The following is a 16,837-nucleotide window of genomic DNA, read 5'->3' as shown; positions in this document are numbered from 1 at the left end:
TGGAAATGTTGGTCGCTTTAACTCACTTAGTTCCTATTTGAAGTGCTTCCACACTGTCTTACAGAATTTTTCCTTAAATCTGAAACTAATTAATTTCCACTGTTGCAGGTTCTGACTGTTTTAATCTGCTTCATAAGCTCGCTTTAACACTCCATACCCTCTTTTGATAAACCTTCCCTCCCCGCTTTACCAGTGTTCGAGATGTTTTAGAACAGTTTTTGAGGTATTCCTGCTGAGCTAGCACCTTGTAAAAACTTTCCCATTATGGTCTCAGCAATCTGTAAAGGAGTAAATAAGAGGCTTAAGCGAAAAAGAATTTAAATGTCCAATAACAGTAAGCAAATAGCTGCCATATAAAGGAGTATTACTAGGAGAAGAGAATTTTGCTTTCTAATTAAAAATAGAGTGTAAAGTAGCTTCCTAGGTTGAGAAAAAATTGTCATGAGGCACTTTAATTCTTTTTGTTGGAGATATATTTTTATTGAAATATACATGGCATTCAATGTTATATTCGTTGCAGGTGCACAACCAGAGTGGTTGGAGAATTACATACATGAAGAAATGCTCACCGTGAGTGTAGTTACCATCTGTGACAATACATTATTACAATATCATTAACTGTATTTCCTATGCTATACTTTTTTTTTCCTTCTCGTTATTTATTTATTTATTTATTTGGTCCTGGGACAGGGAAGGCAGGCAGCCCCTGCCTCCTGCTGGGGGTGCCACAAGCCCTCCCTGTGTCCCATTGCCACCGATGGGGAGGTTCATGTGTTTGGAGGAGGCCAGGGAGGCCTTGAGCTTGGGCCAGTTGCTGAGGCGACCAGGTAGGAGGAGAGTAGAGGAAAGGAGTCCGGGCAGCGGAGGGCCAGCACCTGGCGAATCAGCTACAAGTCCAGCAGTTTGCAGTTCTTAAAGGAGATCCTGTTGCCCAGGAAGAAGGTCTGCCCCGCCCCCCTACCCCCCCCCCCCCATTAAGTTCTGGGACGGCAGGGTCTCAAAAGGCTTCATGTGCCCCAGGAGTGCCTTCACATACTCCTTGCCAGCCTCATAGTTGGTGTAGATGAATGAGGAATGGCATATTTACAGCGGAGACCCTCCATGCCGTCAAGCTCTATGTCCATCAGGGTCATCGTCCCCTGCTGCTCCTTCCCATATAGCCCGGGGGAGTGGCCCGGGTGTCTCATTGGACTGGTACAGGGTAAGGTCTCCATCTTGGAACTTGGGAAATTGCCCATACAGACAGGAGGCCTCCTTGGTCACCACCTCCTCCTCCCAGGTCTGCCCCTGGTCAGCCAGTAGCATGCCCATGGCCTTGAACAGGGAAACAGACGATGGAGTAGGGCAGCACAGTCACTGTGTGGTCAGAGGTGGTTGTGGTGGCGGCAGAGGTCCTATGCTATACTTTTTATCCCCATGACTTATTTATTTTATAACTGGAAGTTTGTGTCTTTTAATCCCCTTCACCTACTTCATCCATCACCCCCACCCTCCTTCCCTCTGGCAGCCATCGGTTGAGGTAGTGCAGTTCTTAAGTAGAAACGTGTTGCTGATTTAACAAGTAATTTAAAAAGTATAATGCCTTGTGTTTGCATCCTTCCCAGAAAATATTCTATGAATTTCCATATTTCCTACGTGATTTCAGTTTTCGTGCTAAAGTTACTGGCAAGTTTCCATCCATGGAGCACCTCCTGTTTGTGAAGGGATAATGTTCTATATGAAAATCTGAACTGACTAGGAAGAAAAAAAGTATCTCAATGTGACTATTTGCCTTACTAAACAACTTACAATTTACATACTTTCTCTTGCTTTTTTATTTTGATTGATTTCTTTTTCTTTCAAGTTTTTATTCAAATTCCAGTTACTTATTTTTAAAAAGATTTTATTTCTTTTAAAGAAATTTTTAACATTTATTTTGAGAGAAGAGAGAGCTAGCACAAGCAAGGAAGGGAGGGGCAGAGAGAGAAGGAGAGAGAGAGAATCCCAAGCAAGCTCCATGCTGACAGCATGGAGCCCAACTCGGGGCTTGATCCCATGAACCGTGAGATCGTGATCTGAGCCGAAACCAAAAGCCAGAAGCTCAACCAACTGAGCCACCCAGGTGCCCCTAAAATATTTTATTTTTAAATGATCTCTACACTCGACATGGGGCTGGAACTCACAACCCAGAGGTCAAGAGTTGCATGCTGTACTGTCTTAGCCATTCAGGTACCCCTGAAAAGCAATAAAGCTTTTTTAAAGTGAGAAATAATGAAAAAAAAAAACCAAAAAAACCCTGCTACGCTTTTAGTTGCACGTTTATTACACAAAGCAAGGAACACCCACATGAGACTTCAATTCAAACAGGAAAAGCCTGTTCGTATTGATTACTGTTATCACTACTGAGTCTCTGGGTAAATTTTTCTAAATTCTAAGAATATAATGGACAGAAAAAAACCCAGATTGGCTGTTAATTGAAAATGTCTTTGTAAAAATTTCAGTAATGAAAATATTAAGAGTAATGTCTACTTTCATTGAAGTATACTATTAAAAACGTCTTGCCCTATTTGTAACTTGCCTTGTGCTTTTTCTATTATACTTTGATATTTTTCAAGTTCATTAACACGTCAGTGGGAAATTGAATTTAAAGACCATGTTTTTCACATAGCACTTTTTATTATTTTCCTGGCAGTTCCAAAATGAAATGTGAACTTTAGTAATGCTAAAATATCAAAACATGTTATTTTTTCCAGCATATTATTGGAAGGCTTTTATCTTTAGTTTTCCTTAATTGACATATGACAAATCTGTTTATCAAGCAGGCATTTTCTACTGCATGGGAAAATTGTTAACCTGTGGGAGTGACAGATGATTTTGAGAATGTAACTTTAATCATTATCTCTTTTGTCACCAGGTATGAAGACTGCAGTAGATAATGGTACTGCTTTTTGTGACATTTCATTTTTCTGTCAATTTTTCCATGCTAACCTCTCACATAAAACAATTCAAGTTTCTTAACCACGTATGTTTCCTGTAAGTTAAAGCTCCTCCTAAAAGAGATCTTTGGCAATTACATTTCAACTTTTCACGGAAAATGGGGTTTCACTATACTGATCTTTCTCCCATATGTTTATCAGGGTTACTTAGCTTATTCCCGGGATCAGAACATTTTCTGGTAAATTCTGTTAAGACTGTAAATACTGCCCTGATCTCTGTATTGTTGATTACAAACCAGTCTTATAAATTTGTGGACACTTTGCTTATAATTGGATGAAGATTGATAAATTCTGACTACATATGCAAGCCAAATAAACAATCCTTGTATATGCACAGGTTGGAAATGAATGTTGATTATATATATATATATATATATATATATATTTATATATACATATACATATGTATATATGTATTTATATATACATATATATGTATTTATATATATTTATATATATGTGTATTTATATATATATTTTAATGACCCCATCTTTCATCTTGTGATTCCCCATTTCTCTCCAAAACACACTCATTGAAATATCCATGACTATGGTCATTCTCTAATTTGAAAGTGTTCATACTTCCAGATTCTACTCTTTTTAGGGCTTTTTCATAGCACACAGAGAATTTACTGCTAATAATTTAAAAGTGTTTAAAAAGACCAATTAAACTTTTTTTTAAATGTGTTTAATTTTTTTAATGTTTATGTATTTTTGAGAGAGACAGAGCATGAGCAGGGGAGGGGCAGAGAGAGACGGAGACACAGAATCCAAAGCAGACTCCAGGCTCTGAGCTGTCAGCACAGAGCCCGACGCGGGGCTTGAACTCACGAACCATGAGATCATGACCTGAGCTGAAGTCAGCCACTAAACCAACTGAGCCACCCAGGCGCCCCCCCAATTAAACTTTTAAAGGATACTGTGAAACACGAAAAATTCCTAGAACTAAATAATTTTTATACAGTAGAGAAGTGGACTCTGGCTGGGCAGAATAGTAATCCTTCTTTTAACAAGACTCAAATAACTTAATTGTAAATTACCTTGAATTTTCTGTTCTCTTCCAGAAAAATGAATTTAGGTAAAAGAAAAATTTTTGCTAAGTGTTTTGGGGCCAATTAATATTCAATTAAACATTGTCTAAACCTATCTTAAGTTGAATGGTTGCCAAATGTTTTTTTTTTTAAGTTTTTAAAATTTATTTTGGGAGAGAGTGTGTATGTGCTTTGTGCGTGAGTGAGGGCGGGGCCGAGAGAGGGAGAGAGGGAATCTCAAGCAGACTCCGCATTGTCGGCTCAGAGCCTGCCAAGGGGCTCAAACCCATGAACTGTGAGATCATGGCTTGAGCTGAAATCAAGAGTTGGATGCTTTACCTACTGAGCCACCCCGGCACCCCAGCCAAATGTTTGGTGTAGGTAATGAGATAGGTGCTGTAGGCTGATATTCTTTATGGAGATTGGGGAAGCCTTAAAATGTGACCTGAAATGTGGGTATCGGTTTCCATTAGGTAGGTAGAGAAGAGGAAGGCATTCCAATTGAATGTAATGGTACAAATGGGCTGCCTGACCAAAATGCAAGGATGGAATTAGGATAGGTTTGGCTAGACCAAAGGATTCTTATATTAGAGCAAGAAACAGGTGTGTAGACACATAAATCAGGTTGTGTTCCAAAACGATTAATCTTGTAACATTGTATATAATAAAGTACAGTGAAGAGTGAAGACAGATGGGTCAGTGAATCAGAATACTCTGTGTTCGTTCTCGAAACACATGAAAATGTCCAAGAATTGGTTGGTCAGAGGCAATGACAATTTAAAGGATGGTATGGGACTGATGATGACATGGCAACTGGTTCTGAAAACCAAGGAAGAAATAAACAAAGACGTGCAATATTTAGCACCTAAGTGATTGGATACTGTGCTTTTGGGGCAGCATGACATAATGGTTAAGAATGCGGACTCTACATTTAAAGTACGTTGGTTCTAACGCCCCTTACCAGAGTGTCCTCATCTGTAAAATACGGTTTTACGGGAAGGCCTACCTTATGTAAAGTCTTAAGTGAATTAATATGTATTATGTTCGTAGAAGAGAGTCTTGGGATAAAAAGGGTGATTGGCAAAATTATTGACTCACTGACAGGAATCAGAAAGTCCTGCACGACCGTTCACCGTGTGCCCGCAAGGTGGGAAAGTGAACTAGCATAGTTCAGAAACTTGGAGAGCTATAAGGCCTACATAAAACATACTGTATTCAATTGTCTCTCAATCAGAAATTAATTCAGAGCACCCTATTTTCTTAGCCTCCCACTATAATTAAGCTACTTGACTTGATCCATAAATCATGCTTCCTGTTACATCATTGTCTGTGTGCCAAAGGTAGCTGCAACAGCTCACCTTTATGAGTGAAGTGCCGCTAATCTTTATGAGTGAAGGACAACCTAGACAAAAACAATTCCAAGGCGATGTGCCATGTTCTGAATCAGGCTTGGCATATATGACTCTACGAAGGCAATTTTCTTCCGTTTATGTGAGGCCTGTTGATATTATTGCAGTTTATTTGCCTGTAGAGTAAATTTACACCGCCAACAGATAAGTTTGACACTTTCATTTGTACCAACACAGCCAATGAATATACAATTTTTTGTTGTTGTTGTTGTTCGGCATCACCTAGTCTCCCTGAAGCAAAGTCGCTCGGTAAAGGAGATTTTTTTTTCTCTGTCAATTTTCTCTCTGCAAGCAAACACCCACCCAGCCAGTGGGATTTCTCCGGCCCTCACCGCAGATTTATGCCCACTGGGTTTTCACAATGTGGCATGCTTTGCAAGGAAGTTGGACTAAATTAAGGGAAAAAAAAGTAAGTGCTGCCCAAATAGCCATGTTTTCCAGTCTGGGTACCAGACTGACTGCTGCTGAACGTTTTTCCCTTGCCACATCGGTAATTCATTTCACACATAAACACACAAAATTCGTAGGAGAACTTTTTTGAGAGACTTGGGTTGAGGACACTTTTTCATAGTGGTGCTCCAATTCTAAATTTTTGCTGGGATGCCTGGGTGGCTCAGTCAGTTAAGCCTCCGACTCGGATCATGATCTCATGGTTTGTTAGATAGGGCCCCGTGTTGGGCTCCACACTGACAATGCTGAGCCGGCTTGGGATTCTCTCCCTCTCTCTCTGCCCTCCTCCACTCGCTCGCGCGCGTGCACGCTCTCTCTGTCTCTCAAAATTAAGTACCTAAACTGTAAATTTTTGCTTACTCCTCTTATGCTTCCATACATTAAAGCAAGATTGGGGAAACACTAGGACAAATCCTGGCTTTCAAAATCTGAATCTTTCATTTATAAAATCGCAGAGCTACATGTGAATGTAAACTATGCAAAAGGATATATATATATATACACACACGTATACATATGTGTATACACACACACACACACACATACACATATATCTTTTATATATAAGAGAAACCAACTGTACTTTCTGAATGACATAATCCTCAAGACTCCAGCCATTTTCATGGAATGGTTTGTCCTATATACATCTTCCTTTCTTATCACATCAGGTGGTCTTCCTCGGCATTTCATGATGGATAAAGGTTCGTGAAAAATGTCTTAGGAAACTAGTGACAACAATTGTAGTGAATTAAGTTGATTCTAGGAGACTGCTATTCAGGATAGGGTACTCTCTGAGAGGCTGAGATAATGCTGGTGTTTCCATTTCAGTCCACATCCGTCATCAACTTTGCTTTATCTATGAAAGCAATGATGTAGGCTAGTGCATTAGGTAAAACCCAATGTGTTCTTGGGGATATATAGCAATTTCACATTGGGGTTCTTTGCTGTTAACATAGGGAATATTCTACTAAAAATGTTAATTCATGAGAATTTTACAGGAAAAGCCATTCAAATAATGGGAGGGCTTTAGCAGTGCTGTATTAGATACTATTGGTTTGCTTAAATCACTTAAAAGGAACTTCTAGTAAGGCATTCCCAGAACTTCCATTATGACAACCATACTTTGGTAGAGATGGAAGGCTTAATTATGGAACAGATCTATGTTATTATTTAGCTATGCAAATGGAACTTTCTATCATTAAAAAAGATATTGGTTGATCAAGCCATGACGTTGAGTATGTAGGGCCACTGTCAAGTTGGTCACAAATAATTTGCTTACATTCCAGTGGTACTTACTCCTCCTGGCTGCTGATTCCTATGGTCTCACGAGGAGATCACCATGATCACTTGGCTCAGGAGAAGAAAACTCACGTTTGATTTATAGAAGGTTCTGCTGTCAGACAGCATGCTATCACAAGGTAGAGGTGGATTACGGTCACATTACAAGCCTCCTTGGGAGTATCCCTAATGAGTAATAAGAGAGGACAGTCTTCCATGTGGACACAGCTCCAAGCTCCAGTGTTTCTCTGGAGACCCAGTTGGCCTAAAGAATAACATGGTCTAAAGAACGGATGTACACTAATTCATGGACAATAGCTATTAGAACGGACAGATGGTTAGGGGCTTGATGGGAGCAAGATTGAAGGATTGATGACAAGAAGTTTGGGAAAGAGGAATTTGGATGGACCTCTTAAGATGGTCTCCAGTTGTAGATATTTGTGTCTTGTGTAAATTCTCCCTAAATGCACTTACTGCAAAGGTGGGCTTTCGATAATCAGGTTGACAAGATGACCTATGCAGTGGATGTCTGTCAACTTCTATCCTCAGCTACTCGAGAGGTTATTGAAAATAACTCATGAAGGAAGAAATGGTCTTGGTGGCAGGGATGGGGATTATGCGTGCATGTGCTCAATTTTATAGACGTTCCCTCTCCAAGACATTTCTGCCTAGCATCGCTGTTGTGTCCACAGACGGTCAATAGCAGTGACCAATCCTGAGTCCCCTCCATGTATCAGAGGATCTGTCAATTACCTGCCATCATGGTTGTGAGGGGCTATGGACAGAGTTGTCTTCATGGGAACAGAAACTTATTGGGGATATGGATTTTCCTTCTTTGTTTCCCATATTTCTGCCAGCTCCACTGTCCATGAACTTACTGCATACCCTAGTCACCGTCTTGATTTGCCATACAGCACTGCTTCTGAATGAGTCATGAATTTATGGAGAGAGAGTATGTGTGCCAATGAGCTGACATTCCCAGGACTCCCGCCTTGTAACTTATCATTCAGAATACCATTCCCGAATCTCTGTCTCTAGTTTTTACTTCTGTTTTTCACACCCACTTTTCAGTTTCCTGTCTTTATGTTTGGCGCATGCTGTTCCATCTGCCTTCACTGTCGTTATTCATTAAAATGTCTATATCTTTTGAGAACCACCCCAAGCATCGCGCTTGCTGCCTTGATTCCTTTTCGAACTCTGTCCCTACCTTTCGATTGACACTTGCTTTAATCAATAGTTTTTGGGTAGTCATTTGCCTATTGGTCTTATTTCTTTGCAGGCTTGGAAGTATCACATGGGCAGGAACTGTGTCTTACTCTTCCTTACATCACCTGTAGATCCTTGTGCCCAGTAGGTCCTCAATAAATATTTATTGAAGAGTATCAATAACACATAGCTTTGTAATACTGAATGCATAAATGAGTAAGAAGAGAAACAAGGCAACAAAATAGTACCTTAGTGTAATATTTCTTTTAACCAGTGTTTCTTATATGGATGTACATAGAAATTGACCTGGAAAAGAGAGAGTCACCCTTTCTTGATTTCACCCACTGAACGTTGCGAGGAAGCATGAAAAATGTGGGAATAGAAGCCTTTCCTTATCAAAGTGACTAAAGTTCTCTAGGAGAAAATATGTGCAGAAGGCATTTGAGAGCAATTTTTTCCAAACTATAAAAAATGCTGTGGAGTTGAAAAGACAAACTTTATTGCAAAATTTGACTCAAAATATCTCAGCGTTGAATATTCAGAAAAAAAAAATACTTCTTTTCCCCTGGTCGTATAAGAGGTTTGCCATTGTAGTTGAATAGACAATATACTGGGTCTATATTCCACCGAAGTTAGAGCAAGGAGGAGTTTTGTTCGTGTTTCTGTTATCTAAGGTTGGAAATTGAGTATGTGATACAGGATAAATGGACTTTCTTGCTGCCATTGATTTCAGATATCTTAGTCACTTCTTTCGTTTGTGAACCACCAGGGTTTATGTGAGCATATATCATTTTAAATGCGTTGGTTCTTGAATTGGATGCAAGTGTAAAGAAGAAAGCTTTGAACATCAGAACTTAATCAAAAATAAAAACAACTTAAGCTGTCTATAGAAGATGCCATAGATTTATGAGTAGTATGAATTACTGTGACAGTTTTCTTTAAATATGTCAAAACTCACTCCAGATGCTCTCTTTGCCTTATTGAATATCTGAAAGCAAATTGATTCAGTCACATGAACTCTGCCCAAGCAATATATAGCTTCTGCTTAGCAGAAGGTACCTCCCTTATAAAAATATAAGCATGAATATTGGATATTATGTGATGAATGATGTTCAAGTACATCATTCATGCATTTCAGCTTAAATGGTCTATGGAAAGAATATGCATAAAGTTAGGAATTTCAAGGTACTGATGAAGCATTAGACTGAGTAAGTGACATCCGGTTTCCATGGGAATTATATAAGAGAAAACCATGATCTAAGGGTAATCGCTCCATATTTATGACTCATATTTTTTTTTCTAACTGAAGAATTTTATTTAGCAAGAAGGGCTGAAAAATAATGACATAATGTACATTTGCTACTTAACTACGAGGAGATGCACAGTCTCAAAACAGGAATTCAACTTTGATGGCTCTTCAGTCCAAACAAAGTTGATTGGTGGGCGATTTGCCCTGTTCTTATTATTCAGAGATTCAGTGACACAAACGCACATTTAATTAGCTGGGATTGCCCCCTTGACATCATTTGCATTAGCTGGTAAAAAAAAAAAAAAAATTCTGCTGTTATAGGTTCGAGTAAAGGTGTTCCGGGGACAGTTTATTTTTATTTTATTTTACTTTTGTAGCCATCAAATCAGGAAGTGTAACTCTGAATCAGATACTCGTTTGAAAGGTAGTGTTGAGCAAGCTGAGATTCAAATCACTGCCCTAAAACTTATCTTGGATTTGCTCTTAATTTTGTTGTTATTGAGGCTTACGTTTGGCCCTAATGCTTCATCTTTATCATATACACCTAGGATGAATTTTTCTTGTGCATAGGGTGCAACGAGAAATGAAATCCAGATTTAAGGCAATTATTTGGGTACTTCAGTACCGTACAATGGGCTTCAAGGGAAAACAGGGTGTGCAGATATTTACTAACCGTAGTGCTGGTCTAGACAACCTAAATTTCCTGAGATAGTGGCTTGGGCTTTCACGTGGCCAATCGTAATCTTACCTGTGGCTGTTCAGTTCACTGTTTAGATCATAGGACTGATGAAATGTCATCTCACTGTGGTTTTCATTTCTCCACGGTCTCTCTCATTATACCTCTTCACCGTCACCAAATGTCGATTCAGGCCTTACAACTAGCTCTTGAAGATACTGGATAAAATGCGCGGTCTCTGTCCTTCAGCGGCATAGTTAGGGAGACAAGCTGTGTGCATAAAAATATAAGTCATTAGCACTATAAAACTTGCCAATCAAGTGGTGTGAGGGTAAGAGCTGTAGTTGCATTGGACTCCAGGTTGCATTGATACTGGCCAGCTCCCTTAAATGGAGATAACAAGGGCGACTGAGCAAAAGATTTTAATGAGATAAGTAGAAATAACTCACTGCTCTTCGCAAACAGGTCAGAGGGCATGCCCACCCGAGCAGGGGTTGCTAGTGTTTTCTTTGTCTTAGTAGGAGAAAGAAATCCTATGAGGTGACACCGTAGAACGCCCAACTTCTCTTTATCAGATTCTCTGACTTCACAAATAGACTGCGTTTTGCCACTTTTTCTTCATTCCGATCTTTAAGAGAGTACATTGACTTCCTTTCATCTCTTTCCCTCCCTCAGTGGTGTTTATGCTTCTGGTCCTTCATGCGGTTTCTTGGGTAAGTCTGGCACAGAACCTTGCGATTTGCTCCCACTGGTTTCCCTCGTTTTCTTGCAATTGCCAGACGCTTAAAATGCCGTTGGGCTCCTCCGTTATGTACTTGGTCATCTTAGGTTTCAAAAACGTCTCAAGTTTTTAGGAAGCATAATCCACATTCTCTGGGAAGGACGAGAGGCCTCATCGTGGGAGCAGTCTGGGGAAGCGGAACCCGACTCCCTTTGTCACGGGATCCTCCGTGCAGGACCGAGGTCCCTATCTACTCTAAGGCTAATTCAGTTCTCCCCAGTTGTCTTTGTCCTTCCTCCACTTTCCTAGCTTGGAACTTAAATTGGGTTCTTTCCCCGCATCTGCAAACTTAATTCAGTCGCCGCCTGTCTCTCCCTCTGTCAAAGATTCCCAGATACATATTTGAGATTTACCGACACCTTTGTGATGGCTTCTGTGAGAATTTAATGACTTGCCATGCCCTAACTGACTGCTAGATTATTTTTCCCTCAGGGCTTGATGTCTCCGACGAAGAAACATGCTTTTGGAACACAGCGAATGTAGACAAAATGTTATGGGAGTAAAATCAGAAGAAGTTAAGAATCCACAGTGACTTTTCACCTCCCCAATTAGTTTTCATGTGACACCACGCATGGCATATTTACTCCTAATCAGAGAATGGATTTGCATTTTGGGTTGTTACAGTTCAACAAATGTTTGTGTGTGTGTCAAAAAGTCACCGATGTAAGAGAAAGCAGCCACGCACTGTCAGCTCCCTAGATGCACGGAGCCAATTAAAATGACTTTTACAAGTGTACCTGTTATTGGAGAGTCAGAATTAAAACTTAGAATTAAATGCCACTTAAGTATATTTGAAGTATTCCATCATTGTCTCAGACAAAAGGAGTGAGGCGTTGGGTGGCTTATACACATTTTTATTAGAACTTGGTAAAGAATGATATAATGCTGGCAGGAGCAGCAGCAAATATTTTGTGACCTGAACATTCACACTGTGTCCTGAGGCTCTTGCTGTAAACATTAGCTACAATTTGGGCCTAGACTGCCCTTGATAACACTAATGACAATGTCATTGTTTTAAAGGGAAGGCAGCTTTAACACTTCTGAGATGATAGATGTAAAACAACCCCTGAATTTAATATTCTTAAATATTATTATAACTATCCCTGCTTATTTATCGTGTACCAAATATGAAGGAATAAGGTTGACGTGATGAGGGAAAATGAGATGATCTAAGCAAAAATGTGGACAAATAAAGCACAGGGGCGCCTGGGTGGCTCCATCGGTTGAGCCTCCCACTTCGGCTCAGATCATGATCTCACGGTCTGTGGGTTCGAGCCCCGCGTCGGGCTCTGTGCTGACAGCTCGGAGCTCGGAGCCTGCTTCGGATTCTGTGTCTCCCTCTCTCTCTGCCCCTCCCTTGCTAATGCTCTGTCTCTCCCTGTCTCAAAAATACATAAACACTGAAAAATTTTTGCAAATAAACAACAAATTTTATAAATGCTGGAGAAGAAACACATTACCAGTCATATGCCTTGGAAGTCGTGTCTACATTTTTAGGGCATGTAACCATAGTTAAGTTCTTCCGTGGTTTGTAAATGATAGAGATCAGAACGATCTGAAGGATTTTAATGTCATTTTTTTCACCGAGCTGGTGGTTATTTAGTGTGTTGCTTAATTTACACAGATTTGTTAATTTCTAAATTTCTTTGTTATTGATTTCTAATTTCACTCCACTGTGATTGCAGAACATATTTTGTACCATTTCTAACTTTTTTAATTTGAAAAATTTGAGGCTTGTTTTGTGACCTAACATGATCTATCCTGGAGAATGTTTCATGTAGAGTTGTGAAGTGTTTTTATTCTGCTGTTACTGATAAGTGGTTGTTGTTTTGTGATCTCTCTTTTCTTTTTTTTTAATACACATTTTCATTTTTAAAAATTAGGTTTTGCATCTTTCTTTTTTTGTAGTGTCGGCAATTACTGCAATAGATTACCTTCAAAGAACTGCTTTATGTATGTTAGTGATTCATCACTTGCACCAGAAACTAATATTATGCTATATATTAACTAACTAACAGGAATTTAAATAAAAACTTGAAGAAAAAAGAAACTTGTTTTAGCAGGACTCCATGAAGCTTAGTATGTTTTATTTTCATTTTCATTCACCTTGTAGTTGTTTTCGATTTTCATTTATCTCAAAGTTTAGAAAAAGTTTGGATGGTTTAAGCATTATGTTCCTCAATTTCCAGTTCTCCTTCTGTTATTAATCTTTAGTTTCATTCCCCTGTGGTCAGACATGACACATTTTATTATTGTAATTCTCTAAAACTTATTGAGGTTTGTTTTCTGGCCTAGCATGTGGGCTATTTTGGAGAATGTTCCCTGCCAGTTTGAAAAGAACGTATATTAGGTTGTTGTTGGGTGGAGTATTCTGTAGGTGCATGTTAGATCTAGTTGGGTAATAGCATTAACTTTTCCATTACCTTGTTGATCTGCCTCATTGTTCTATTATTGGAATTGGGGTATTGGAGTTCTACACTGTTATTGTCAGATTGTCGATTTCTCCTTTCACATCTGTTAGTGTTTGCTTTATGTATTTGGGGGCTGTCTTTTTAGATGCATACATGTTTATAATTGCTATATATTCTAGCTGTATTAACGTTTGTATTATTATGAGGCATCCCTTTTATCCCTAATAATATTTTATCTTATTTTATTTTTATTTGTTTATTTTTTTTACATTCAGAGAGAAGACCTTTTTACTGCTTTATTATTGCATAATGTCCTGGATATATTTGATACCGCTTACAGCTCCAATACACCTGTCACTGCACCTCACTGCTAAGTCAATGACAGTATTAATGTTTTTATTATTATGAGACATCCCTTTCATCCCTAATAATATTTTAAATGACGATTCTGCCTGATATTAGTATAGCTACTATATGGGGTGCTTGTGTGGCTCTGTCGGTTAAGCATCCAACTCTTGATTTTGGTTCAGATCATGATCTCATGGTCGTGAGATCGAACCCCGTGTCCGGTTCCACACTGGGCATGGAGCCTGCTTAAGATTCTCTCTCCCACTGCCCCACACACGCTCGCTCTCACTTTTGAAAAAATAAAATAAATTAGTATGGCTACGGTAGCTTTCTTACTTTCTTACATTTTTAAAATGGTATTTCTTTTTCTGTCCTCATTTTCAATCTACTAGTATCTTTGAATAAAGTATATCTTCTGCAGACAGGATATAGTTGCATCTCTTTTAAAAGATTTTTTTAATGTTTATTTATTTTTGACAGAGATAGAGAGATAGAGCATGAGTGGGGGAGGGGCAGAGAGAGAGGGAGACACAGAATGCGAAGCAGGCTCTAGGCTCTGAGTTGTCAGCACAGAGCCCGACATGGGGCTCGAACTCATGGGCTGGGAGATCGTGACCTGAGCTGAAGTCGGACGCTCAACCCACTGAGCTATCTAGTTGCATCTCTTTTTAATCCAGTCTGGTTATTTTTGTCTTTTGATTGAATTGTTTAAAATATTCACATTCAATGTTATTAATGATATAGTTGGGTGTATGTCTGCCATTTTACCTTTTGTTTTCTATGTGTCCATTTCTTTCTTTCTTTCTTCCTTTACTGCTATATTTGCATTCAGTGAATATTTCCTAGTGTAATATTTTAATTCCTTTAATGACCTTTTCACTATATTTTTCAATGAATTTCTTAGTGGTTTATCCAGTGCTCATGATATACATCTTAACTTAAAAGAATCTACTTCAGGTCTATACTAACTTAATTCTAGTGAGATATAGAAATTTTATTCCTATTTAGCTTCCTTCCTTTTTTTGTACTATTATTGTTATATATATTGTATCTGTATATGTTCCAAGCCAAATTACCTTGTTGTCATTATCTCTTAAGCTGATAAAAGAAAGGGGAATTACTATATATTTATAGTTTGTTACATTAAACTTTTTATTATAAATATAGTTTTGATGGCCTGGAGCCCAAAATACACATATATACATATGGTTTAATACAATTGCTTTTTATATCAGTTGAGGGAAGAAAGAACAAGAAGTATGCAATTAGAATATCTTTTATAATTACCTACATGATTACCTTAACTAGTACTCTCTGCTTTCTCGTGTGGATTCAAATTACTCTCTGGTCACGTGCTTTCAGCCTAAGTAACTTCCTTTAGTATTTCTTATAAGATGGGCCTGATAGGAACGTATTCAATCTTTTTGCTTATTTGATAATATCTTTGTTTTTTTTCTTTAAGTTTGAAAGATACTTTTTATTGGTTACTATAGTTCTGGTCGACAGGTTTTTTTTTCTTTTAGCACTTAATTTTTTTTTAATGTTTATATTTATTTTTGAGACAGAGAGAGACAGAGCACCAGTGGGGGAGGGGCAGAGAGAGAGGGAGACACAGAATTGGAAGCAGGCTCCAGGCTTTGAGCTGTCAGCACAGAGCCTGACGCAGGGATCGAACTCAACCGCGACATCATGACCTGAGCTGAAGTCGGATGCTCAACTGACTGAGCCACCCAGGCACCCCTCTTTTAGCACTTTAAATAAATCACCCTCAGTCGATTCTGATGAGAAGTCAGATGGTTAATCATATTGGGGTTCCTTTTACATGAGGGGTCATTTTTTATGATACTGATTTCAAGCTTTTTCTGTGTTTCTGGCTTTCAGAATTTTTATTATGATGTATCTTGGTATGGGTCTCTTTTCATTTATACTCCCAGAGTTTGTTCAGTTTCATGAATGTGTAGAATAATGGTTTTTTATATATCAAATTTGGGAAGTTTTTAGCCTTTAATTCTTTGAACATTTCTGCTTTCTCCATGTTTTCTTTTTCTTTTTAAAGTTTTTTTATTTTGAGAGAGAGAGAGAGAGAGAGAGAATCCCAAGCAGGCTCCGCACCACCAATGCAGAGACCAAGGCAGGGCTTGAACTCAGGAATCATGAGATCATGACCCGAGCAGAGTTGGACACTAAACCGACTGAGCCACCCAGGTACCTTTGCCATGTTTCTGATACTTCTATTACCTATATTGGTTTAATGGTATCCCATATGTCTCTGCTGCTTCAGTCAGTTGTTTTTTCATTTTGATGTCTCTCTGTTCTTTGAATTGCACAATCTGTATTGATCGATCTTCAAGTTTCCTAATTCTTTCTTCCGTCAGTTAAAATCCACTACTGAACGTTTTGAGCCCCTCTAGTGAATGTTTCATTTCACCAAAAATTTTAATCACCAAAATTTCCTTTTTTAAAAAATATAATTTGTTTTCTTCCCCAGGTTAGGTAAGTTGTTTTCAGCCATTATTTCTTCAAATATGTTTTCTGTCCCTTGCTTTCTTCTCCTTCTAGGACCCCATTACACTTGATGTTGGCCCCAAAGTCCCTTAAGCTACCTTCAATATTTTTCATTCTTTTTAGCCTTTATCTTTATTGATTGTCTCTAATTGATGAAACATTGCCATAGTGGCTTCCTTTATTTCCTTAAGTATGGGGTTTTTTTTTTAGTTTTTTTTTTAATACATTTATAATGGCTGCATTTAAGCATTTATTTGTTAAATCCTACATCCAGACCCTTACAGAAAAAGTTTATGTTCCCTGCTTTTTTTTTTTTTCCTTGTTCATGGTTCACACATCCTTGATTCTTTACATATCTTGCAATTTTTGTTGAAAACTAGTCATCTGAGGCAGTGTAGCAAATATAGATTTTGATTCCCTTCCCTGTTATCAGGGGAATATTTTTGCTGTTGTTTGCTTTTGTTTGTTTGTTTTAGTTACTTGGAGAGACTATTTGGGCGAAGTTTATTTCCTTTGCT

The 16,837-nt window shown here is 38.5% G+C and overlaps 1 pseudogene; it reads right to left on the bottom strand.

The window, feature by feature from the left end:
• Window positions 1-270: 270 nt before the first annotated feature.
• The window catches only part of LOC123594426, a 47,815-nt pseudogene continuing 31,248 nt past the window's right edge, over window positions 271-16,837 (bottom strand).

Source organism: Leopardus geoffroyi, chromosome X (genome assembly GCF_018350155.1).
Source record: "Leopardus geoffroyi isolate Oge1 chromosome X, O.geoffroyi_Oge1_pat1.0, whole genome shotgun sequence".
NCBI classification, from domain to species: Eukaryota; Metazoa; Chordata; class Mammalia; order Carnivora; family Felidae; genus Leopardus; species Leopardus geoffroyi.
Note: the sequence above shows the minus strand (reverse complement) of the source record. Positions and strands in the feature narration are given on the sequence as shown.